Below are 25,068 nucleotides of genomic sequence, written 5' to 3'. Positions count from 1 at the left end.
TAAAAATGTCGTCAACATACCTGCAGTATATGGCCGGTTTCAAGTTCATGTCGACTAAGACTTTTTGCTCGATGGTACCCATGTAGAAGTTTGCAAACAGGACACCTAGGGGAGAACCCATAGCGACCCCATCTACTTGCTTATACATATGCCCATCCGGGCTCAAGAAGGGTGCCTCTTTAGTACAAGCTTGGAGTAGTTTCTTCAGAATACTTTCTGGCATGTCAAGAGGAGTACAGGCTGGATCACGATACACTCTGTCGGCTATCATTCCGATTGTCTCGTCCACAGGTACGTTGGTAAACAGCGATTCTACGTCCAACGAGGCTCTTATCCCTGTGGCCCGTGCGCCCCGCAGTAAGTCCACAAATTCCTTTGGAGACTTCAGGCTGAAGGCGCAAGGAACATAAGGAGTCAGCAGGCCGTTGAGTCGCTTTGCCAATCTGTACGTGGGTGTGGGTATCTGGCTAATGATTGGCCGAAGTTCACGATAAAATATCACGATAAAATATCGCCAGGATCTGATTCGTGATCAGATATACAAGGCAGAGAATGAAATCAAAGACAAAAAAACGCAACTACTTCATGCTACAAACGAGTGGAGAAATAGCAACATCGACCATAGTATCCGTACCCGCATTGAACAACACCTCGACATCCTCACAGACCAACATCACCTCAGCACTGAAACAAGGATTATCAAGAAACTAACAACATTATATGGAGGACCTATGGCAATTCCACGACCAAGAGATGGCTTCCTGAACCTTGCAGGAATTAACCTCACTGAGGACCAAGTCACTCTCCTAAATCTGGGCATAAACTGTCATGTTATGTCCAGACCGAGTGAAATGGCCCGGAAAGTGGAGTTGGAAATTCTGTTGGATGACATATTCGACCTCGAGACACAAAAGAAGGTCACTACCAAAGATACCTTACAAGCAGAACTTATTGCAGAAGGAGGAAAGAATCGAGGCAACTACAGAAGCACCATACTGTCCCCCGAGCTTAGAGCGGCAGCTAAAAGCCTTCGTGAGAACAAGGAGATAGTTGTCAGGAGAGGTGACAAGTCGCCAATATATGTCATTCTTAAAAAAGACGAATATCTGGCGAAAATGAACATCATACTCTCTGACCAAACTAAGTTCCAAAGGGTAACGAAGGACACTACAGCCGAATTAAAAGCAAAGGTCAACAAACTGATCGAAACTGTGAACGCCAAGAAATCCGGACTCCACCTGCCAAAGATCATTGGGGAATATAAACCTGGATATGCGTATGGAAATGTCAAGACGCACAAGCCTGGAAACCCACTTCGGCCAATCATTAGCCAGATACCCACACCCACGTACAGATTGGCAAAGCGACTCAACGGCCTGCTGACTCCTTATGTTCCTTGCGCCTTCAGCCTGAAGTCTCCAAAGGAATTTGTGGACTTACTGCGGGGCGCACGGGCCACAGGGATAAGAGCCTCGTTGGACGTAGAATCGCTGTTTACCAACGTACCTGTGGACGAGACAATCGGAATGATAGCCGACAGAGTGTATCGTGATCCAGCCTGTACTCCTCTTGACATGCCAGAAAGTATTCTGAAGAAACTACTCCAAGCTTGTACTAAAGAGGCACCCTTCTTGAGCCCGGATGGGCATATGTATAAGCAAGTAGATGGGGTCGCTATGGGTTCTCCCCTAGGTGTCCTGTTTGCAAACTTCTACATGGGTACCATCGAGCAAAAAGTCTTAGTCGACATGAACTTGAAACCGGCCATATACTGCAGGTATGTTGACGACATTTTTACACAGGTACCTGATGTCAGACATCTGCAGGAGCTGAAGGAGGCATTTGAGCAGAGTTCCGTGCTGCGTTTCACTTACGAAACGGAAAAGGATGGGAAGCTGCCTTTTCTAGATGTAACAGTCATGGAAAAGGGCGGAGGTTTCCACACTGCAGTCTACACAAAGGAAACAAACATAGGAATGTGCCTAAATGCCAACAGCGACTGCCCTGACAGGTACAAGAGGAGTGTTGTTAACGCATACGTCGACCGTGCTCTCAGCTACAGCTCAGAATGGAAGCAAGTCGACGAAGAACTCTGTAGGGTAAGGCAGGTTCTAGTCAATAACGGCTTCTCCAATGGTTTCATCGAAGACATCATAAGAAGGAAAGTGAAAAGCCATGCAACCTCCGAAGAGACAACTAACACAACACCTATACCCCCTATTAGACTATTTTACAGGAACTTCTTTTCCACAGCTCATAAAACAGAGGAAAGGGTCCTGAAAGATATTGTTAATAGAAACGTTATCCCTACAGACAAAAATCAGAGGATACAACTGACGATTTACTATAAAACCAGAAAAACGGCCAGCCTACTCATGAGAAACTCTCCAGACACGAAACAGAACGCTTTAAAAGAGACTAACGTCGTCTATGCCTTCAAATGCCCACTTGGGGACTGTAAGCTCCAAAAAACCCAGTATATAGGCAAGACAACAACATCTCTTTCTAGGCGTTTAACGATGCATAAACAACAGGGCTCCATTAAGGAACATATAATCTCTTCCCATAACCAAACCATCGCCAGAGAAATCCTAGTAAACAACACAGAAATCATCGATAGATACAGCGATAGCAGGCGGCTTGACGTTTGCGAGGCACTACACATCAAGAAGTCAACACCAGCAATCAACAGCCAATTATTGCACAACTATATTCTACCCACCTCAAGACTCCGCTCCAATATAGAAGCATCAAGAAATATGGACCAATAGGCTTTCTACAAACACTTCTATTCAATATCCATTGTTTCGTGTTCTGTCTTGTGTTGATACTTTTAATACCCTATTAATATCCTCTAATGCCACATCATCCTTCCCACCTCACTCAAATGTAATGCCACATCACCCTTCCCACCTCACTCAAATGTAGATATAAAAATCAGGGAAACGCAAGTTCTAATCAGTTGTGTATTTGTGAAGTCTTTGAAAATGTAATAAGTTTTACGAAACGCGCCCGTGTCGCGTCAGACTAGAAATAAAAATGAATTTTGGAGAAGTGATTTTTGATTTACCTCCAACAGTGAAGCATAATGTACGAAAGATTGAGAAAATTCGTGTTAGAATTATTAATCTTACTTTTTCGGTCATATTTAATACAATATATATATATATATATATATATATATATATATATATATATATATATATATATATATATGCGAACAAGCCTGAATGGTCCCCAGGACTATATGCGAATGAAAACTCACACCCCAGAAGTGACTCGAACCCATACTCCCAGAAGCAACGCAACTGGTAACTACAGGGCGCCTTAATCCGCTTGACCATCACGGCCGTCAAAAGGAAGTGATAGCCAGATAGCCGGAAGTGGCTCAAATAGCCTCGGCTATCACTTCCTTTTGACGGCCGTGATGGTCAAGCGGATTAAGGCGCCCTGTAGTTACCAGTTGCGTTGCTTCTGGGAGTATGGGTTCGAGTCACTTCTGGGGTGTGAGTTTTCATTCATATATATATATATATATATATATATATATATATATATATATATATATATATATATATATATATATATATATATATATATATATATAAAGGGGTACCACCTCTGGTGTAAAAGTAGGGACCCAAAGCCTCGTAGAAGAAAATAAAGAGTATTCAGAGAAGACCTTGAGGATTCTCACTGAGCACTTTAATATGTTCCTCTCCTTATACATACATACATACATACATACATACATACATACATACATACATACATACATACATACATACATACATACATACATACATACATAGAAGATTACCCAGTAGGTGAAAGGGAAGTACGGAGAGTAGAAGAATAGACAGAGAAGAGTTCAGTTGAGTGCGAGCCATAGCACCAGAGCTTAAGCCGGAGCTTAAGTGCCAGAGCTTAAACCGGCAGCTTAAATACCAGAGCTTGGTGTTGGGCTTCAGGCCTCTCAACCTCTACAGGGTTATTATACAAACCACAAGAGCTTTATTGACCAATGAGCCATAAGAATCCTAGACTTAAACATACAGTGAATACACAGAAAAGCTGTATGTGATACACAACGTTCATCTCCCTACATCAACACGTGTGCTAGTATCAGCTGTTTAAGAGTAAACATCAACACGTGTGCTAGTATCAGCTGTTTAAGAGTAAACATCAACACGTGTGCTAGTATCAGCTGTTTAAGAGTAAACATCAACACGTGTGCTAGTATCAGCTGTTTAAGAGTAAACATCAACACGTGTGCTAGTATCAGCTGTTTAAGAGTAAACATCAACACGTGTGCTAGTATCAGCTGTTTAAGAGTAAACATCAACACGTGTGCTAGTATCAGCTGTTTAAGAGTAAACATCAACACGTGTGCTAGTATCAGCTGCTTAAGAGTAAACATCAACACGTGTGCTAGTATCAGCTGTTTAAGAGTAAACATCAACACGTGTGCTAGTATCAGCTGTTTAAGAGTAAACATCAACACGTGTGCTAGTATCAGCTGCTTAAGAGTAAACATCAACACGTGTGCTAGTATCAGCTGCTTTAGAGTAAACATCAACACGTGGGCTAGTATCAGCTGTTTAAGAGTAAACATCAACACGTGTGCTAGTATCAGCTGCTTTAGAGTAAACATCAACACGTGTGCTAGTATCAGCTGCTTAAGAGTAAACATCAACACGTGTGCTAGTATCAGCTGCTTTAGAGTAAACATCAACACGTGTGCTAGTATCAGCTGCTTAAGAGTAAACATCAACACGTGTGCTAGTATCAGCTGTTTAAGAGTAAACATCAACACGTGTGCTAGTATCAGCTGCTTAAGAGTAAACATCAACACGTGTGCTAGTATCAGCTGCTTAAGAGTAAACATCAACACGTGGGCTAGTATCAGCTGTTCAAGAGTAAACATCAACGCGTGTGCTAGTATCAGCTGTTCAAGAGTAAACATCAACACGTGTGCTAGTATCAGCTGTTCAAGAGTAAACATCAACACGTATGCTAGTATCAGCTGTCCAAGAGTAAACATCAACACGTGTGCTAGTAACAGCTGTTCAAGAGTAAACATCAACACGTGTGCTAGTAACAGCTGTTCAAGAGTAAACATCAACACGTGGGCTAGTATCAGCTGTTCAAGAGTAAACATCAACACGTGTGCTAGTAACAGCTGTTCAAGAGTAAACATCAACACGTGTGCTAGTAACAGCTGTTCAAGAGTAAACATCAACACGTGTGCTAGTAACAGCTGTTCAAGAGTAAACATCAACACGTGGGCTAGTATCAGCTGTTCAAGAGTAAACATCAACACGTGTGCTAGTAACAGCTGTTCAAGAGTAAACATCAACACGTGTGCTAGCATCAGCTGTTCAAGAGTAAACACCAACACGTGTGCTAGTATCAGCTGTTCAAGAGTAAACATCAACACGTGTGCTAGTAACAGCTGTTCAAGAGTAAACATCAACACGTGTGCTAGTAACAGCTGTTCAAGAGTAAACATCAACACTCTGCCTTAATATCAACATTTGCATCGTGTTCACGTATGTTAAATGTTAATGTGTATATTATGCCAGGATAACATGGCAAGATTAGCCAGCTAGACACATGGTATATTGGCTAATTAACAGGTAGGTATATATATATATATATATATACATATCTGAGTGTGTGTGTGTGTGTGTGTGTGTGTGTGTGTGTGTGTGTGTGTGTGTGTGTGTGTGTGTGTGTGTGTGTGTGTGTGTGTGTGTGTAAATGTGTAAATCACGAAAAAATTAACACATGATGAACAATGTGACAGTGTCAGACCACGAAGGAAGGATTAAGACAGGAATTTCCTTAAGTACCTTCGTAATTATTAATACATCTTCAGAAGGACGGATTTACAAATTGAAGATTAAGCCACCCAAGAGGTGGCACGGGCATGAATAGCCCGTAAGGATTTACAGTTCAGTGGTGTGGATATAAAGGCAGGAAAGAGATGATGTGAGAAACAATAAGAAAATGGGATATTAATAAGGTTTTAGTGAGATTAATGTGTATCAATGATACTATTCAAATTGCCATTAACTGATCAATCAAAACTGGATCTATATTATACAAATCTCTGCTAATGTTCAAAATATATGATTCAATAATGTTGACAAATTGACTCGGAAATAAACTCGTTCCTCTCAATGTTTGCTGATGATGCAAAAATTATGAGGAGGATTAAGACTGAGGAAGTATGAAGCTACAAGATGACCTAGACAAACTGAAGGAATGGTCCGACAAATGGCTACTAAAATTTAACCCAAGTAAATGTAAGGTAATGAAACTAGGCAGTGGAAACAGGAGGCCAGACACAGGATACAGAATGGGAGATGAAGTCCTTCACGAAACGGACAGAGAGACAGATCTAGTTGATATCACACCAAACCTGTCTCCTGAATCCCACATAAAAAGAATAACATCTGCGGCGTATGCGAGACTGGTTAACATCAAAACAGCCTTCAGGAACCTGTGTAAGGAATCATTCAAAACTTTGTATACCACATATGTAAGACAAATCCTAGAGAATGCGGCCCCCAGCATGGAGCCCGTACCTAGTTAAAGACAAGACAAAATTAGAAAAGATTCAGAGGTATGCCACCAGACTAGTCCCAGAACTGAGAGGTATGAGCTACGAGGAAAGGCTACGGGAGCTAAACCTTACGTCCCTGGAAGACAGAAGATTAAGAGAAGCCATGATAACTACCTATAAAATTCTCAGGGGAACTGACAGGGGTGGAAAAAGACAAACTATTTAGCACGGGTGGAACACGAACAAGGGGACACAGGTGGAAACTTAGTACCCAAATGAGCCACAAAGACATTAGAAAGAATTTTTCCATTTTCAGAGTAGATAAATGGAATGCATTAGGCAGTGATGTGGTGGAGGCTGACTCCATACAGAGTTTCAAATGTAGATATGATAGAGCCCAGTAGGCTCAGGAATCTGTACATCAGTTGATTGACAGACAGAAAGACAGACACACACACACACACATCCACACAGAGATAAAGGGTGATAGGGAACAAACACATGCCAGAGATAAGAGCTACAATAGAGAGAACAAGAATGAACGCAACAACATAGACAAAGGCTGAACAAAATATACACAATGATAAGAGTTTTTGGACGAGAGGTAGAAAGAAGAGAGAGAGAACGAGAGAACGAAAGAGGGGGATGAGGCAAGGAAAAGTGAGAGAGAGACAAGAGAGAGAGAGAGAGAGAGAGAGAGAGAGAGAGAGAGAGAGAGAGAGAGAGAGAGAGAGAGAGAGAGAGAGAGAGAGAGAGAGAGAGAGAGAGAGAGAGGCAGGCGTGACGCACTGAACAAGAGCGCTGAGTAACGACAGCAGCGCTGAACTGAGAGATATTTCCCCCAATTAAGAGATTGAGGGACTTAAACAGACATTACGAGCTGTCGATAACGAGGACAGGCAAACAGACAGATAGACAGGTACACAGACAGACAGACAGACAAGCAGAGTGAGAGAGACAGAGATAATAAACATCTAGGATCAAACAGAAGCCAGAAGGCGGTGTAAAAGAATGTGAAGTTGTCATAACACGGGAGACACGACTACCACTACGCTACGGAGGACTGTCTATAGGTAGGGAGGGTGATCTTATTCTCTCTCTCTCTTTCTCTCTCTCTTTCTCTCGCTTTCTCTCTCTCTCTCCATAATTCTGTTGAAGCGGCTAGCAATAAAGAGTAAGCGGAATAACGAAGGAAATAAGAAACAAGGTGATAACGCGTGAGGCCTCGTTAGTGTCTGGCTGTATACAATTTACATAAGTTTATTGACCTTGAGATAAATACTTAAATTAAATGGAAAACAAAAATGGATAGTGATAAAAAAATGGAAATTTAATCAATATTTTTCGAAAGCTGGAAAGATAAAAGTTGAAAATCCTGAAGTGAGAACGGAGAGAGAGAGAGAGAGAGAGAGAGAGAGAGAGAGAGAGAGAGAGAGAGAGAGAGAGAGAGAGAGAGAGAGAGAGAGAGAGAGAGAGAGAGAGAGAGAGAGAGAGAGAGAAGATAAGGGAGGGGGGTACAGATAATAAAATTTCAGACAGGAGTTACTATGTACTTTCTGCCGACCTGGTTAAAGCCTCTTCATCGTGCGGGTGCTTCACTGTGTAGGGGATTTTCCAACCCGTCCTCGACTCAAGTCCATTCAGCCTGTCCTCCAAACAAAGATCCAAAAGTGATTCCTTGCACCCGCCAAACCCCCTGTTTATGAATGAAAAACGGTTTACACACGACTCACAACTGCTGACGTTCGAACATATCCGGAACAAGTGCTTCACTGACGAATTTTGTTCGAATCACAACGCTATAAATGCTTCACCCACGTACTATAAATACAAATAATCGCCAGCAGAACCTAATCACCTAACCTATCCTATGCCTATATATACACAATATGCCAATATATTATAATATTAATTTATACTTGAGAAAATTCCCGTTTTAAATGAACAGCATGTTAAAATTTATGAATGCGTCTGTGGGGTCGACCGCTGAATGTAATGGACTTGAGTCGAGGACGGGTTGGTCCATTACATCCACCGGTCGACCCCACAGACGCATTCATAAATTTTAATACGCTGTTCATTCAAAACACTAATTTTCCCGAATATAAATTAATATTATAATATAATAGCATATTATGCATATATAGGTATAGGTTAGGTTAGGTGTTTTAGGTTCTGTTGGCGATTATTTGCATTTGTAGTACGTGGGTGAAGCATTTACAGCGTTGTGATTCGAACAAAATTCGTTAGTGAAGCACTTGTTCCGGAAGTGTTTGAATGTCATCAGTTGTGAGTCGTGTGTAACGGACTGAGGATTTAGAGAGGAGGGCTTCGCGCAGAGGCAGCCCGTCCTCCAAACAAAGATCCAAAAGTGATTCCATGCACCCGCCAAACCCCCTGTTTATGAATGAGAAACGGTTTACACACGACTCACAACTGATTTCGTTCGAACACTTCCGGAACAAGTGCTTCACTGACGAGTTTTGTTCGAACCACTTCGCTATAAATGCTTCACCCACGTACTACAAATGCAAATAATCGCCAACCGAACCTAAACACCTAACCTAACCTATGCCTATATATATACAATATGCTAATATATTATAATATTAATTTATATTTGAGAAAATTCTTGTTCTGAATGAACAGCATGTTAAAATTTATGAATGCGTCTGTGGGAGCGACCGCTGGATGTAATGGACTTGAGTCGAGGACGGGTTGCGCAGAGGACATGAACGAAGCACTTTTCTTTCATTTGAAGATTTTGAAATATTTTTTGAAGAAGACGTTTCAAGATTTCTTGAGCAGTGCTTCGCTGCCGACCTCTGCTCGAACCACAGCACTGTCAGTGTTCAGCCTGTCCTCGCATATACCAATCCAAGCGCGTTAATCCAGCCGGCAAACCTCCTGTTTATGAATGAAAAGCGGTTTATACATGTCTCTCAACTGTTGACGTCCGAACACTTCCGGAACAAGTGCTTCGCTCACGTCCTCTGTTCGAATCACAATTCTAAAAATGTTTCACCAACGTGCTTCAAACACAAATAATAGCCAACAGAACCTATATATATAAATTTAATATATACAAATATTAACTTACATATACATATACACACACACACACACACACACATATATATATATATATATATATATATATATATATATATATATATATATATATATATATATATATATATATATATATATATATATATATATATATATGAATGAAAAACTCACACCCCAGAAGTGACTCGAACCCATACTCCCAGAAGCAACGCAACTGGTAACTACAGGGCGCCTTAATCCGCTTGACCATCACGGCCGTCAAAAGGAAGTGATAGCCGAGGCTATTTGAGCCACTTCCCCGACGGCAACTCGGATGGTAATCTTGGGCATAGCATTTCACCAAATCACCTCATTCTTTGGGGCACACGTGAGGAACACAAATGCGAACAAGCCTGAATGGTCCCCAGGACTATATGCGAATGAAAACTCACACCCCAGAAGTGACTCGAACCCATACTCCCAGAAGCAACGCAACTGGTAACTACAGGGCGCCTTAATCCGCTTGACCATCACGGCCGTCAAAAGGAAGTGATAGCCGAGGCTATTTGAGCCACTTCCCCGACGGCAACTCGGATGGTAATCTTGGGCATAGCATTTCACCAAATCACCTCATTCTTTGGGGCACACGTGAGGAACACAAATGCGAACAAATGCGAACACAAATGCGAAATGTTTTCATTCGCATATAGTCCCCAGGACTATATGCGAATGAAAACTCACACCCCAGAAGTGATTAGTCACTTCATGGGGTGTGAGTCACTTCTGGGGTGTGAGTTTTCATTCGCATATAGTCCTGGGGACCATTCAGGCTTGTTCGCATTTGTGTTCCTCACGTGTGCCCCAAAGAATGAGGTGATTTGGTGAAATGCTATGCCCAAGATTACCATCCGAGTTGCCGTCGGGGAAGTGGCTCAAATAGCCTCGGCTATCACTTCCTTTTGACGGCCGTGATGGTCAAGCGGATTAAGGCGCCCTGTAGTTACCAGTTGCGTTGCTTCTGGGAGTATGGGTTCGAGTCACTTCTGGGGTGTGAGTTTTCATTCGCATATAGTCCTGGGGACCATTCAGGCTTGTTCGCATTTGTGTTCCTCACGTGTGCCCCAAAGAATGAGGTGATTTGGTGAAATGCTATGCCCAAGATTACCATCCGAGTTGCCGTCGGGGAAGTGGCTCAAATAGCCTCGGCTATCACTTCCTTTTGACGGCCGTGATGGTCAAGCGGATTAAGGCGCCCTGTAGTTACCAGTTGCGTTGCTTCTGGGAGTATGGGTTCGAGTCACTTCTGGGGTGTGAGTTTTCATTCGCATATAGTCCTGGGGACCATTCAGGCTTGTTCGCATTTGTGTTCCTCACGTGTGCCCCAAAGAATGAGGTGATTTGGTGAAATGCTATGCCCAAGATTACCATCCGAGTTGCCGTCGGGGAAGTGGCTCAAATAGCCTCGGCTATCACTTCCTTTTGACGGCCGTGATGGTCAAGCGGATTAAGGCGCCCTGTAGTTACCAGTTGCGTTGCTTCTGGGAGTATGGGTTCGAGTCACTTCTGGGGTGTGAGTTTTCATTCGCATATAGTCCTGGGGACCATTCAGGCTTGTTCGCATATATATATATATATATATATATATATATATATATATATATATATATATATATATATATATATATATATATATATATATATATATATATATATATATGCTCAAACCACATATGCCGGGGAAAGGGGGGGGGGAGGGGCCTCTAACGAGCCAGGCCTGAGGACAAGTTGCCTGTGCCTGCCTGCTCAGTGCACAATGGGTGCTTCAGCGCGCTGCTGGGGCTTCACTTCACCTAAGTTGGTCCCTTGTACGGCGGACCTTGGCTGAACTTTGGTCAACGTAGCCTCCACTGATTGCAGAGTCTAATTAATAAGGAAGATGACTTTTGGTAAGATTAAGAGTGACTTTCGAACTTATTTTGATCTCCATAACTTAATCCCAACTCTCAACTTACTGGAGACTTACTCTTAGCTTAAGCTCGACTGTCAAAGTTGGTTTATCTGATTTCCATACTAACTTTGTGTACGCCTTCAAGTTCAAACTTCAAGTTGCCTCGAGAATGGTTTCAAGTTTATACAGTTAGCATGTCCGTGTGTTCTCTCGACTCGCCACTCCGTTAAATATGCAACGGTTTTATTTAACCAGAAACCAACTAACCCAAGCAACCCACCTAACCTATCGAGACCGATGCATTGAAAAGCACGTGGATTTGTTGACATACAAAAGCACGTGGATTTTATTGACATACAGCAAAAATACATTCATACATGGAGCTGCTGGCACTCATGCAAGTACACTCACAGGCATAACTGAAGAACAGGTACAATTGAAGAACATGTGGCACTGAAGAACAGGTGGCACTGAAGAACGGGTACGAGTGAAGAACAGGTAAAAATCAATAAACTAATGCAAGGTAGCTTCCCCCGTTTTCTACGACAATTCTACATTATGAGTTTCAACAACTGCGTTTGTTCTTCACTAACAACCCCCCCCCCCCCCACCCTCCACACAAACTGTCAACCCTGTCAAGCAGTAAATGAAGCAATGAGGAAAGTTGCCATGGCAAATACCCGTCCAGGGCCCGAGGCACGCCCAGCGACCGTCTCTCGCACGCCAACACCCTCCCTCCCCCCCCCCTCCACTGCAACTTTCGTACCATGGAGGTGGAAAAAGTTTATTAGATCGAAGTTTTAATGAACTTTCTAAGCAGCGGCGACGCCTGGCTTACCGGGCCGGGGCGAAACTTAAGGCCCGTGTTAATTGGGACGTAACTCTATAGGACTTTATATAGGATTGGATAGGACCCGGCTGCGCCTGGGACTCACTCCCCCCTCTATCTCCATATCTCCCTCTTCTCTCATTATCTTCACCTCTTTCCACAACCAGCCCCGTCCTCCTAAGGTTCCAAAACGCCAAGAAACTGTCGTACTAATGTGCCCCCTTGTCCTAACCGATCAGAGGACCCAAAACAGAAAACGGGACAGTACGTCAATTTCTGCGAACCGCTACCGTGTTCTAGTACGACGATTTTTGGTCTTAGATTATACGTCAAAATGCGACGTGTTATTTTGAGGCCAGGTTGTCTCACCATCCTTCCCTCTCACTCTTCTCTCACTTCTACTCTCTCTCTCTCTCTCTCTCTCTCTCTCTCTCTCTCTCTCTCTCTCTCTCTCTCTCTCTCTCTCTCTCTCTCTCTCTCTCTCTCTCTCTCTCTCTCTCTCCAGCTGTTTCCTCTCCTCTCTCTGTTTCTCTGTCTCTGCATCGTTCCCATTCTGTTTCTGTTTTTTCACTGACTATATCTCTGTTTCATCTGTCTCTGAAAAAAATATAGTAATTTTCCATTGGCATGCGGGTGGTTAGTCGGTGGATGGAACCCAGCAGTGTGAAATATTAAACAAAAATACAGAAGTTTCCCCGTTCTTGGTGTTTTAAATCTGTGGGAAACTGGTGAGTCGAGCTTTAGTTCGAGGGGGTCGGAGAGAGATAGAGCTCTTTTTAAAGTTATGACTCTACGGCCAAAGTATGACTAGTAGAAAATGTCCGTGTATATTCCTCCAACATCAGTGAGTAATGCTGTACATTACTGGAATGAATAATTAGTTTTGTATAAAATATTTAGCCGGGTGCAGCGAGTGCCAAGTGTCGCCATATATATGTAAGCATGAATGTACGCATTACGTATATGTATGTAAGTATGTACGAATGGATGTATGTATATATGTAAAAATTACGTTTGTGAATTTAATATATGTTTACAAAATTATTGTTTCACTTGCAATTGCAGGATTCCCACTATATCTCTCTTGCAAGGTTCGCGTGTTCCTGACCGGCCGGTGTTTACTGCAGTGCTGACGACGATGTGGTGGAGGTGGTGGTGGTGGTGGTTGTAGGGTGATGGTTGTGAGGTGATGGTTGTAGTTGTGGTGGTTGTGATGATGGAGAGGGAGGGTTGTAGTAAAGGTTATCTAACAGGTAACCTATAACTACCACATTCTTCACCTCCACAACCACCTCCGCACACCTTGCTACAACACCTACACGGTGATGGCGCCTGCAACCATGTCTCTGGAGTGCTGCTTGCAATCCTGGTGGTTAATGTTTGCTGCAAGCGTTCGTAAGTGCGCTCCTGTGGGAGGTGGTGCTCTACAAACGTTCATAAGTGCGCTCCTGTGGGAGGTGGGGCTCTACAAGCGTTCATAAGTGCGCTCCTGTGGGAGGAGCGGCTCTACAAGCGTTCATAAGTGCGCTCCTGTGGGAGGTGGTGCTCTACAAGTGTTCATAAGTGCGCTCCTGTGTGAGGTGGTGCTCTACAAACGTTCATAAGTGCGCTCCTGTGTGAGGTGGTGCTCTACAAACGTTCATAAGTGCGCTCCTGTGTGAGGTGGTGCTCTACAAACGTTCATAAGTGCGCTCCTGTGTGAGGTGGTGCTCTACAAACGTTCATAAGTGCGCTCCTGTGTGAGGTGGTGCTCTACAAACGTTCATAAGTGCGCTCCTGTGGGAGGTGGTGCTCTACAAACGTTCATAAGTGCGCTCCTGTGGGAGGTGGTGCTCTACAAGCGTTTATAAGTGCGCTCCTGTGGGAGGTGGTGCTCTACAAGCGTTCATAAGTGCGCTCATGTGGGAGGTGGTGCTCTACAAGTGTCCATAAGTGCGCTCATGTGGGAGGTGGTGCTCTACAAACGTTCATAAGTGCGCTCCTGTGGGAGGTGGTGCTCTACAAGTGTTCATAAGTGCGCTCCTATGGGAGGTGGTGCTCTACAAGCGTTCGTAAGTGCGCTCCTGTGGGAGGTGGTGCTCTACAAGTGTTCATAAGTGCGCTCCTATGGGAGGTGGTTCGCTGTATGAGTTTGCGCTCTTGGAAACAAGCAATTATCGGGCGGGAATTGCCCCTTAATCCCTCCTTCAGGTGAGGCAACAACCGCCGTCCGTCTCCCATTACTATTCTTCACACGAGAGAGAGAGAGAGAGAGAGAGAGAGAGAGAGAGAGAGAGAGAGAGAGAGAGAGAGAGAGAGAGAGAGAGAGAGAGAGAGAGAGAGAGAGAGAGAGAGAGAGACAGAGAGAGAGAGAGAGAGAGAGAGACAGAGAGAGAGAGAGAGAGAGAGAGAGAGAGAGAGAGAGAGAGAGAGAGAGAGAGAGAGAGGAGAGACAGAGAGAGAGAGAGAGAGAGAGAGAGAGAGAGAGAGAGAGAGAGAGAGAGAGAGAGAGAGAGAGAGAGAGAGAGAGAGAGGAGAGACAGAGAGAGAGAGAGAGAGAGAGAGAGAGAGAGAGAGAGAGAGAGAGAGAGAGAGAGAGAGAGAGAGACAGAGAGAGAGAGAGACAGAGAGAGAGAGAGACAGAGACAGAGACAGAGAGAGAGAGAGAGAGAGAGAGAGAGAGAGAGAGAGAGAGAGAGAGAGATAACTGTATACATAATTGGTTCCTTCGTAAACATTAAATACATTATAGCTCATTAGAGACAACACAAACGCTTGCAACACAGAACTAGAGGAATACATAGAATACAAACAACTCAACCAACATCTGCAATGACGCCAAACTAGTGAAGACAAGTATGTCTACTGTGATGATAACACATCATCACTCATCTGTGATGTCACACACATGAATCAGACGCACCACAAAATAGGCTTCAGGAACGCCTAATTTATCTCCAATACAACACAAGAAGAAAATGAAAAATCTGTTTCCACCAAAAAAATCACCGTTATTATTAAAATAATAAATCATTGCTTCTCCTTTTGCATAATTACTGCTTCATAAGTGTAACATATGAGGCATAAAGCCTATACTCTATTTCACCTTCATCTCATTTTCACCTCCAAAATCTCTACTCACTTTCAGCTCACTTTAATACCTCACCTCATTTTCCCCCTCTCTCCCTCTCCGCCAGTTTCATTTTATAAGAAATAAATTAGATTTACCAAATCCCTTACAGGCGAAATATCACCTACAAATTAAATTAACTTGCATGATATTGTTTCTGTGCATGATGAAAAATTGAAAAAGAGATATTAAGACATTTTAGAATACCAGCATTTTAAAATATCAACATTTTAAAACATCAAATTTAAAAAAATATCAACATTTTAAAACATCAGCATTTTAAAATATTATAATTTTAAAACATCAACATTTTAAAAATAAATTTTTTAAAATATCAACATTTTAAAACATCAACATTTTAAAATATCATCATTTTGAAACATCAACATTTTTAAAATAACAACATTTTAAAATATCAACATTTTAAAATATCCAAATTTTAAGAAAATCACCATTTTAAAACAATATTTTAAAATATCAACATTTAAAAACATCAACATTTTTAAACATCAACATTTTAAAACATCAACAGAAGCCAAATATTATTACAATATATCAAAAATATTACTATTATCCCTCCAGTGTAAATATTTACATATCTACGACTGGGAAGGCCGAGGCTGAGAGCTTACTCTCAGCCTCCTAGCAGGAGGCTACTCCATAGCTACTAGATTCCCCCTGGAACACGACTCACTAATCGCTTACCAACCAGGTAACCAATTACTGCTGGGTGAACAGGGGCGAACAGTTTTAAGGGTCGGTACCTAGTCAATCCTCCCAGGACAGGGAATTGACGGTAGAGGTGGTCACTGTATCCCTCCCACATTCACCGTCACTGTGATCCACACACATTCACCGTCACTGTAACCCCCCCACACACTCACCGTCACTGTAACCCCCACACACTCACCATCACTGTAACCCCCACAATCACCGTCACTGTGACTCCCCACACACTCACCGTCACTGTGATCCACACACACACTCACCGTCACTGTAACCCCCACACACTCACCGTCACTGTAACCCCCCCACACACTCACCGTCACTGTAACCCCCACAATCACCGTCACTGTGACTCCCCACACACTCACCGTCACTGTAACCCCCACCGTCACTGTAACCCCCCACACTCACCGTCACTGTAACCCCCACACACTCACCGTCACTGTAACCCCTACACACTCACCGTCACTGTAACCCCCCACACACTCACTGTAACCCCTACACACTCACCGTCACTGTAACCCCCCCACACACTCACCGTCACTGTAACCCCCACACACTCATTGTATCCCCCCACACATTCACCGTCACTGTGACCCCTCACACACTCACCGTCACTGTAACCCCCCACACACTCACCGTCACTGTAACCCCCCACACACTCACCGTCACTGTAACCCCCCACACACTCACCGTCACTGTAACCCCCCACACACTCACCGTCACTGTAACCCCCCCACACTTACCGTCACTGTAACCCCCACACACTCACCGTCACTGTAACCCCCCCACACACTCACCGTCGCTGTAACCCCCATACTTACCGTCACTGTAACCCCCACACACTCACCGTCACTGTTAACCCCCCACACACTCACCGTCACTGTAACCCCCACACACTCACCGTCACTGTGACCCCACACACAGTCACCCTCACTGTAACCCCCACACACACTCACTGTAACCTCCACACACACTCACTGTAACCCCCCACACACTCACCGTCACTGTAACCCCCACACTTACCGTCACTGTAACCCCCACACTCACCGTCACTGTACCCCCCCACACACAGTCACTGTATCCCCCTACACACTTACCGTCACTGCAACCCCCACACGCTCACTGTAACCTCCACACACACTCACTGTAACCCCCCCCACACTCACCGTCACTGTAACCCCCACACACTCACCGTTACTGTAACCCCCCCCCCCACACTCACCGTCACTGTGATGACCAATAAGCTTGCCAGGTCCCAGAAGAGATCCCACAGGAGGCCGCCAGTCCTTTGTCTGACCAACTCACAGAAAAGATCCAGTAATTTACAATTTTGACACTAAAAGCCTCATTCAAAATTGTTCCCAGAGCTCCTGCTATAGTCACACGCTTCAGAAGGTTCGAAACCTTTCGCCACACACTGTAAATGGAGTACGATATTGTGTTAAGAAACGTTTATATGAGCTAATAGGAATTTCTTTTTCTATATAGCGTTTAGCACTGATGACCTGAAGGTAACGGACCTTCAGTGCTTAAAGGAGCTAAAAGACAGTGCAAGTCTGGTTTAATGGCGTGTCTGCTTGTTTGGGCTTTTTCGTAATTCCCATTTGCTTTCTTGTGCTTGCTTGGTGGTATTCTGGTAGCACAGAGAGGCAGACATAGCCAGCACCGTACACAGTCGAAACACAGCCCAAATCTAGTCGAAATTTGAATTCACACTTGTCAACAAATTTCATGATATTTTGACTTCATCACATCCTCTTTTGATATGTTTTTGATCAGGTAGTTTTCTGCTTTCCTCCGAGAACCTCCCTTTTAACGCAGGGGAGAGGGGGAGTGTGGGGGAGAGAGGAGGGAGTGAGTTAAGCGTGTGTGGGGGGGTTGGTGGGAGGAGTGGGGGCGGCACTAGTGGCTTTGGGTGCCTGGCACACACACACATGCGACCTTGCTGCACCACGGTCAGGCACTCACTGGCGTGGCTGGCACTCTCCCTCCCTCCCTCTCTCTCCTTGCCTCTCCCTCCCTGCCTCTCCCTCTCTCCCTCCCCCTCTCTGCCTCCCCCTCCCTGCCTCTCCCTCTATCCCTGGCACCAATAGAGATTACACTGGGCATTTGACCTTTGGGTGACCTTGTTTGACCTCATGGTGACGATCAGGGGGAGCCTCGACCCCTCCCAACTGACCCCTCATATCCTCGCCCCCCAAAACAACCCGATTTCTCAACCAATAGGTCGCATTTTGGACGTTTCAGTAACCACCGTACCAAATGCAACCTACTATGCAACTGCTCACAATTCCATCCCCCGTCTTTTGGTCTGGTTAGGTTAGCAGAGTGGGCTTCGTTCCGGAGCATCGTCACCCCCACCCCTCAACAATCCATGATGATAGTCATCATCACTCCATTATAATCATTATCACCATATATCGTAGTGCGGTATATGATGTGCTCATCATATAGGTGATGAGGGAGTACCTAAGCAGCAGGAGACAGAGAGTCATCGTGAGAGACGTCTGAGATGCGAAATGTTTTCAGCATTATTTATCAAAATTTGAAATCAGCCAAAGCCATAATAAATCCGGATTAATCCACTCTAACCCAGCTCTCTAATAGCTTAAATCCAGATTAATCCACCGTAACCCAGCTCTCTAATAGGTTAAATCCAGATTAATCCATCCTACCCCAGCTCTCTAATAGGTTAAATAGGTTAAATCGAGATTAATCCATCCTACCCCAGCTCTCTAATAGGTTAAATCCAGATTAATCTCCCTAACCCAGCTCTCTAATAGGTTAAATCCAGATTAATCCCAGCTCTATAATAGGTTAAATCCAGATTAATCCACCCTAACTCAGCTGTCTAATAGGTTAAATCCAGATTAATCGACCCTAACTCAGCTGTCTAATAGGTTAAATCCAGATTAATCCTTAAACCCAGTTCTATAATAGGTTAAATCCAGATTAATCCATCCCAATATTGCCATGGAGGGGTGACCGCTCCGGCTCTCTGATTGGTTAACAAACCCGGTGAACCTGAACTTTTTCGAATCTATTTTCTTTTTGCCATCTAAACTTTTGTTTTCATGCATTTATTTATGTTCTTTTTTACTCAGTTGCTTCTCACGCACGCGCGCGCACGCACACAGACAGACAGACAGACACACACACACACACACACACACACACACACACACACACACACACACACACACACACACACACACACAACTACCTAACAGGAAGGAGCTAGAGAATTACGGTAAGGGGCGAGAAGTCGGACTGGCGAACAGTAACGAGTGGAGTACCACAAGGATCGGTGCTGGGACCAATTGTATTTCTAATATATGTTAACGACATGTTTACAGGAGTAGAGTCCTACATGTCGATGTTCGCGGATGACGCAAAGTTGATGAGAAGAGTTGTGACAGATGAGGATTGTAGGATCCTCCAAGAGGACTTGAATAGGTTGCAGAGATGGTCAGAGAAATGGCTACTGGAGTTCAACACGAGCAAATGCAAAGTTATGGAAATGAGACTAGGCGATAGGAGATCAAAGAGACAGTACACAATGAAGGGGAACTGCCTACCTGTGACGACGCGAGACAGAGACCTGGGCGTGGACGTAACACCTGATCTATCTCCTGAGGCACATATAAATAGGATAACGACAGCAGCGTACTCTACACTGGCAAAAGTTAGAACATCATTCAGAAACCTAAGTAAGGAGGCATTTAGGGAGCTTTACACTGCCTACGTGAGAACAGTTTTGGAGTATGCCGCCTCATCATGGAGTCCCCATCTGAAGAATTACATAAGGAAACTGGAAAAGTTCAGAAGTTTGCAACGAGACTAGTCTCAGCGTTACGGGGGATGGGGTATGAAGAGCGCCTGAAGGAACTGAGCCTTACGACACTAGAAAAGAGAAGGGAGAGGGGGGACATGATAGGAACGTATAAAATACTCAGGGGAATTGACAGAGTGGACATAGACGAAATGTTCACACGGAATAGTAACAGAACGAGGGGACATGGGTGGAAACTGGAAACTCAGATGAGTCACAGAGATGTTAGGAAGTTTTCTTTTAGCGTGAGGAAAAAATGGAATGCTCTTAAGGAACAGGTTGTGGAAGCAAACTCTATACATAATTTTAAAACTAAATATGATAGGGAAATAGGACTGGAGTCATTGCTATAAAAAACCGATGCTCGAAAGGCAGGATCCAAGAGTCAATGCTCGATCCTGCAGACACAAATAGGTGAGTACAAATAGGTGAGTACACACACACACAGACACAGACACACATACACACACACATACACACACACACACACACATTCAACATAGTTGATTGACAGTTGAGAGGCGGGACCAAAGACACACACACAGAAAATTCAGCGGTATGCTACCAGACTCGTCCCGGAACTGAGAGGAATGAGCTACGAGGAAAGGCTAATGGAGCTGAACCTCACGTCCCTGGAAAACAGAAGAGTAAGGGGAGACATGATAACCACCTACAAAATTCTCAGGGAAATTGACAGGGTGGACAAAGACAAACTCTTCAGCACGGGTGGGACACGAACAAGGGAACACAGGTGGAAACTTAATACCCAGATGAGCCACAGAGACGTTAGAAAGAATTTGTTCAGTGTCAGGGTAGTTAGTAAATGAAATGCATTAGGCAGTGATGTGGTGGAGGCTGACTCCATACACAGTTTGAAGTGAAGATATGATAGAGCCCAGTAGGCTCAAGAATCTGTATACCAATTGATTGACAGTTGAGAGGCGGGACCAAAGAGCCAGAGCTCAACCCACGCAAGCACAAATAGGTGAGTACAAATAGGTGGAGTACACACACACATCTACATAGGGAACATGGAGAGCTAAACTGTAGGAGGTGGCGACAAGAAACTTCTTAAGTCAGCATGTCAGGGAACCCACAAGAATAAGAGGCAAAGATAAACGAGCGAGCCTTGACCCAGCCTTCACTCTGAACGACTCCGACATAAGGGAAATAGGGTTCGAACCCCCGTGGTGAATAAGCGATCACAGTGTACTGATGTTTGAGTACCTGGTCGAAGTAGGGTTAATGCACTCAGGGAAGACACCAAAAACCAAAAGGCCGGTATTCCGGAAGGGAAACTATGAGGAGATAAGAAAATTCTTAACAGATATTATTTGGGAAACAGAGCTCAGGGGAAAGACGGTTTACGGCATGTTGGACTTCATCACGCAGAAGTGTAAGGACGCAGCAGACAAGTTTGTCCCGGTCCAAAAGGAAAGAAACGAAATGCAGATGAGAAACCCATGGTTTAATCAGATAAGAGAGGAAATATCTAACCAAACACCACTAGAGGAGTTTGTGATTACCAGTGGGGAGGTGAGGAAGCATCTGCTAGAGTTGGAAGTGACAAAGGCTATAGGACAAAGGCCAAAGTATGAAGGAAGGAGCAGAAGCTCTGTGCCTGCCACTCTCCATGGTGTACAACAAGTCACTGGTAACAGGTGAACTGCCAAAAATTTAGAAGACGGCTAATGTAGTCCCGATATACAAGAAGGGTGATAGATAGGAGGCACTGAACCAGTGCCAGTGTCACTAACTTGATTACCATGCAAGGTGATGGAGAATATTGTGCGAGAAAAGCTTGTGGAACGTCTGGAGCGAAAGAAATTTGTAACACAGCAACAGCATGGGTTCAGGGATGGCAAGTCCTGCCTCACAGGGTTACTTGAATTCTATTACCAGGCCAAAAAAAAAATCAGGCAAGAAAGAGAGGGCTGGGCAGACTGCATATTTTTGGATTGCCAGAAACCCTTTGACACAGTACCACATAAGAGACTAGTGCACAAACTGAAGATGCAGGCAGGAGTGAAAGGGAAGGTACTCCACTGAATAAGAGAGTACCTAAGCAACAGAAGACAGTGAGTAACTGTGAGGGGTGAGGTTTCGGTGTGGCGAGACGTCACCAGTGGAGTCCCGCAGGGATCAGTTTTTAGACCTATACTGTTCCTGAGATATTTAAATGATCTCCCAGAGGGTATAGACTCGTTCCTCTCAATGTTTGCCGATGATGCAAAAATTATGAGGAGGATTAAGATGGGACGATAGTATGAGGCTACAAGATGACCTAGACAAACTGAAGGAATGGTACAACAAATGGCTATTAAAGTTCAACCCAAGTAAATGTAAGATAAAGAAACTAGGTGGAGGAAATAGGAGGCCAGACCCAGGATACCGAATGGGAGATAAAGTCCTACACGAAACGGACAGAGAGAAAGATCTAGAAGTTGATATCTCGCCAAACCTGTCACTTGAAGCCCACATCAAAATAATAACATCGGCGGCGTATGCGAGGCTGGCTAACATCAGAACTGCCTTCAGAAACCTGTGTAAGGAATCTTTCAGAACTTTGTATGCCAAGTATATAAGGCCAGTCCTGGAATATGCAGCCCCAGTATGGAGCCCGTACCTTGTCAAGCACAAGACGAAGCTGGAAGAAGTTTAGAGGTATGCCACTAGGCTAGTCCCAGAACTAAGAGGCATGAGTTATGAGGACAGGCTGTGTGAACTGCATCTGAAGTCGCTGGAAGACAGAAGAGCTCGGGGAGACATGATCACCCACATACAAAATTCTCAGGGTAATTGACAGGATCGACAAGGATGCATTATTTAACACAAGGGGCACACGCACTAGGGGACACAGGTGGAAACTGAGTGCCCAAATGAGCCACAGAGACATTAGAAAGAACTTTTTAGTGTCAGAGTAGTTAGTAAATGGAATGCATTAGGCAGTGATGTGGTGGAGGCTGACTCCATATACAGTTTCAAGTGTAGATATGATAGAGCCCAGTAGGCTCAGGAACCTGTACACCAGTTGCAGGCGATGAGTCACAATAACGTGGCTGAAGTATGTTGACCAGACCACACACTAGAAGTTGAAGGGACGACGACGTTTCGGTCCGACCTGGACCATTCTCACAATCGACTTGAGAATGGTCCAGGACGGACCGAAACGTCGTCGTCCCTTCAACTTCTAGTGTGTGGTCTGGTCAACTGTACACCTGTTGATTGACAATTGAGAGGCGGGACCAAAGAGCCAAAAGCTCAACCCTCGCAAACACAACTAGGTGAGTACATCTAGAGATGTTAGAAAGCTTTCTTTTAGCGTGAGTGTAGTGAGTAAATAGAATAGCCTAAAGGAGCAGGTTGCCGAGGCTAACTGCATTCTTAACTTTAAAAGCAGGAATAAAAGAGGAAATAGGACATGAGCCATTGCATTAGACTATCAACGGCTAGAAAAGCGGGGTCCAAGAGCTAGAGCTCGAGTCTGCAGACACAACTATGTGAGAACAAACAGGTTAGTACACACACACACACACGGGTCACGTCACAAGAGCACCAGAGCAAGATCCGCTCCCGTTAATTCCTCACAATCCTCGGATTGGCCTGGAGCTGACGTGTGTGTGTGTGTGTGTGTGTGTGTGTGTGTGTGTGTGTGTGTGTGTGTGTGTGTGTGTGTGTGTGTGTGTGTGTGTGTGTGTGTGTGTGTGTACTCACCTAATTGTGCTTGTGGGGGTTGAGCTATGGCTCTTTGGTCCCGCCTCTCAACCGTCAATCAACAGGTGTACAGATTCCTGAGCCTACTGGGCTCCATCATATCTACATTTGAAACTGTGTATGGAGTCAGCCTCCACCACATCACTTCCTAGTACATTCCATTTACTAACTACTCTGACACTGAAAAAGTTCTTTCTAATGTCTCTGTGGCTCATTTGGGTACTCAGCTTCCACCTGTGTCCCCTTGTTCGCGTCTCTCCAGTGTTGAATAGTTCATCCTTGTTTACCCGGTCGATTCCTCTGAGGATTTTGTAGGTTGTGATCATGTCCCCCTTACTCTTCTGTCTTCCAGTGTCGTAAGATGCATTTCCCGCAGCCTTTCCTCATAACTCATGCCTCTTAGTTCTGGGACTAGTCTAGTAGCTCTTCAACTCATTATTAGGAACGGGAAAATTACCAGAGATTTGAACAACGGCTAATGTGGTCTCGATACATCAGAAGACAAGAAGCAGTGAGGCGCAGCTCAGCATCACCAACAAACACCAGCTGCAACTAAGGTACTAGAGAGAGAGAGAGAGAGAGAGAGAGAGAGAGAGAGAGAGAGAGAGAGAGAGAGAGAGAGAGAGAGAGAGAGAGAGAGAGAGAGAGAGAGAGAGGGAGAGGGGGAGAGGAGGCTGGGTACACCGCATCTTCCCAGACTTCCAGAAAGATTTCTACAATGTTCCTTACACGAAACTCCTCCTGACACTAAGAGAAGCAGGGTGGTGTATCATAAAGTGTTGGGGATGAGGCAAGAGAGCGAAGGTCACAGTGGGACCTGAGAGTGAAGAGAAGTAACGAGTGGAGTGCCGCAGGAGTCTGTACCAGGGCCCATAATGTATCTAAAATCCGTCAGAGATCTAACTGACGAAGTTCATGATCCTCTGTTCAAATGTTTGCTGATAATGCAAAGCTAATTTGAACAATAAGAACAGAGGCTTGTAATACATTACACAGTGAACTAGACGCAGCGCTGAGTTAGTCTCAACAATGGCTACTTGACTTCAACTCAGACTAATGCAATATTATGAGTATAGGAACACGGAATAGGAAGGCCCCAAAAGCAATATAGAATGAAATGAAAGCAGCAGCTTATTGTGTCAGCAAATATTGACCTCGGAGTAGACATTACCCAAGATCTTCCGTCGGTGACAGACTAGAGTCGGCAGTTTGTGTCAACAGGCCAACGACCGGTTAGCCGTCAGTGTACTTTGACGAACGAGTCTTCCGAACGCTTCATACAGGA

At 44.3% G+C, this 25,068-nt stretch overlaps 1 protein-coding gene across 3 annotated transcripts in view; it reads right to left on the bottom strand.

Moving 5' to 3' along the window:
• Positions 1-18,185, bottom strand: part of LOC123774677 (octopamine receptor beta-2R) — a 104,181-nt gene extending 85,996 nt beyond the window's left edge. For all 3 annotated transcript variants that reach the window (XM_069321973.1, XM_069321968.1, XM_069321971.1), the window contains exon 1: positions 17,460-18,185. The gene's annotated coding sequence lies outside the window, so the exon portion shown is untranslated. The remainder of the gene's footprint in view (positions 1-17,459) is intronic.
• Between the last annotated feature and the right edge of the window lie 6,883 nt (positions 18,186-25,068).

The sequence above is a fragment of the Procambarus clarkii genome, chromosome 10 (assembly GCF_040958095.1).
Source record: "Procambarus clarkii isolate CNS0578487 chromosome 10, FALCON_Pclarkii_2.0, whole genome shotgun sequence".
NCBI classification, from domain to species: domain Eukaryota; kingdom Metazoa; phylum Arthropoda; class Malacostraca; order Decapoda; family Cambaridae; genus Procambarus; species Procambarus clarkii.
Note: the sequence above shows the minus strand (reverse complement) of the source record. Positions and strands in the feature narration are given on the sequence as shown.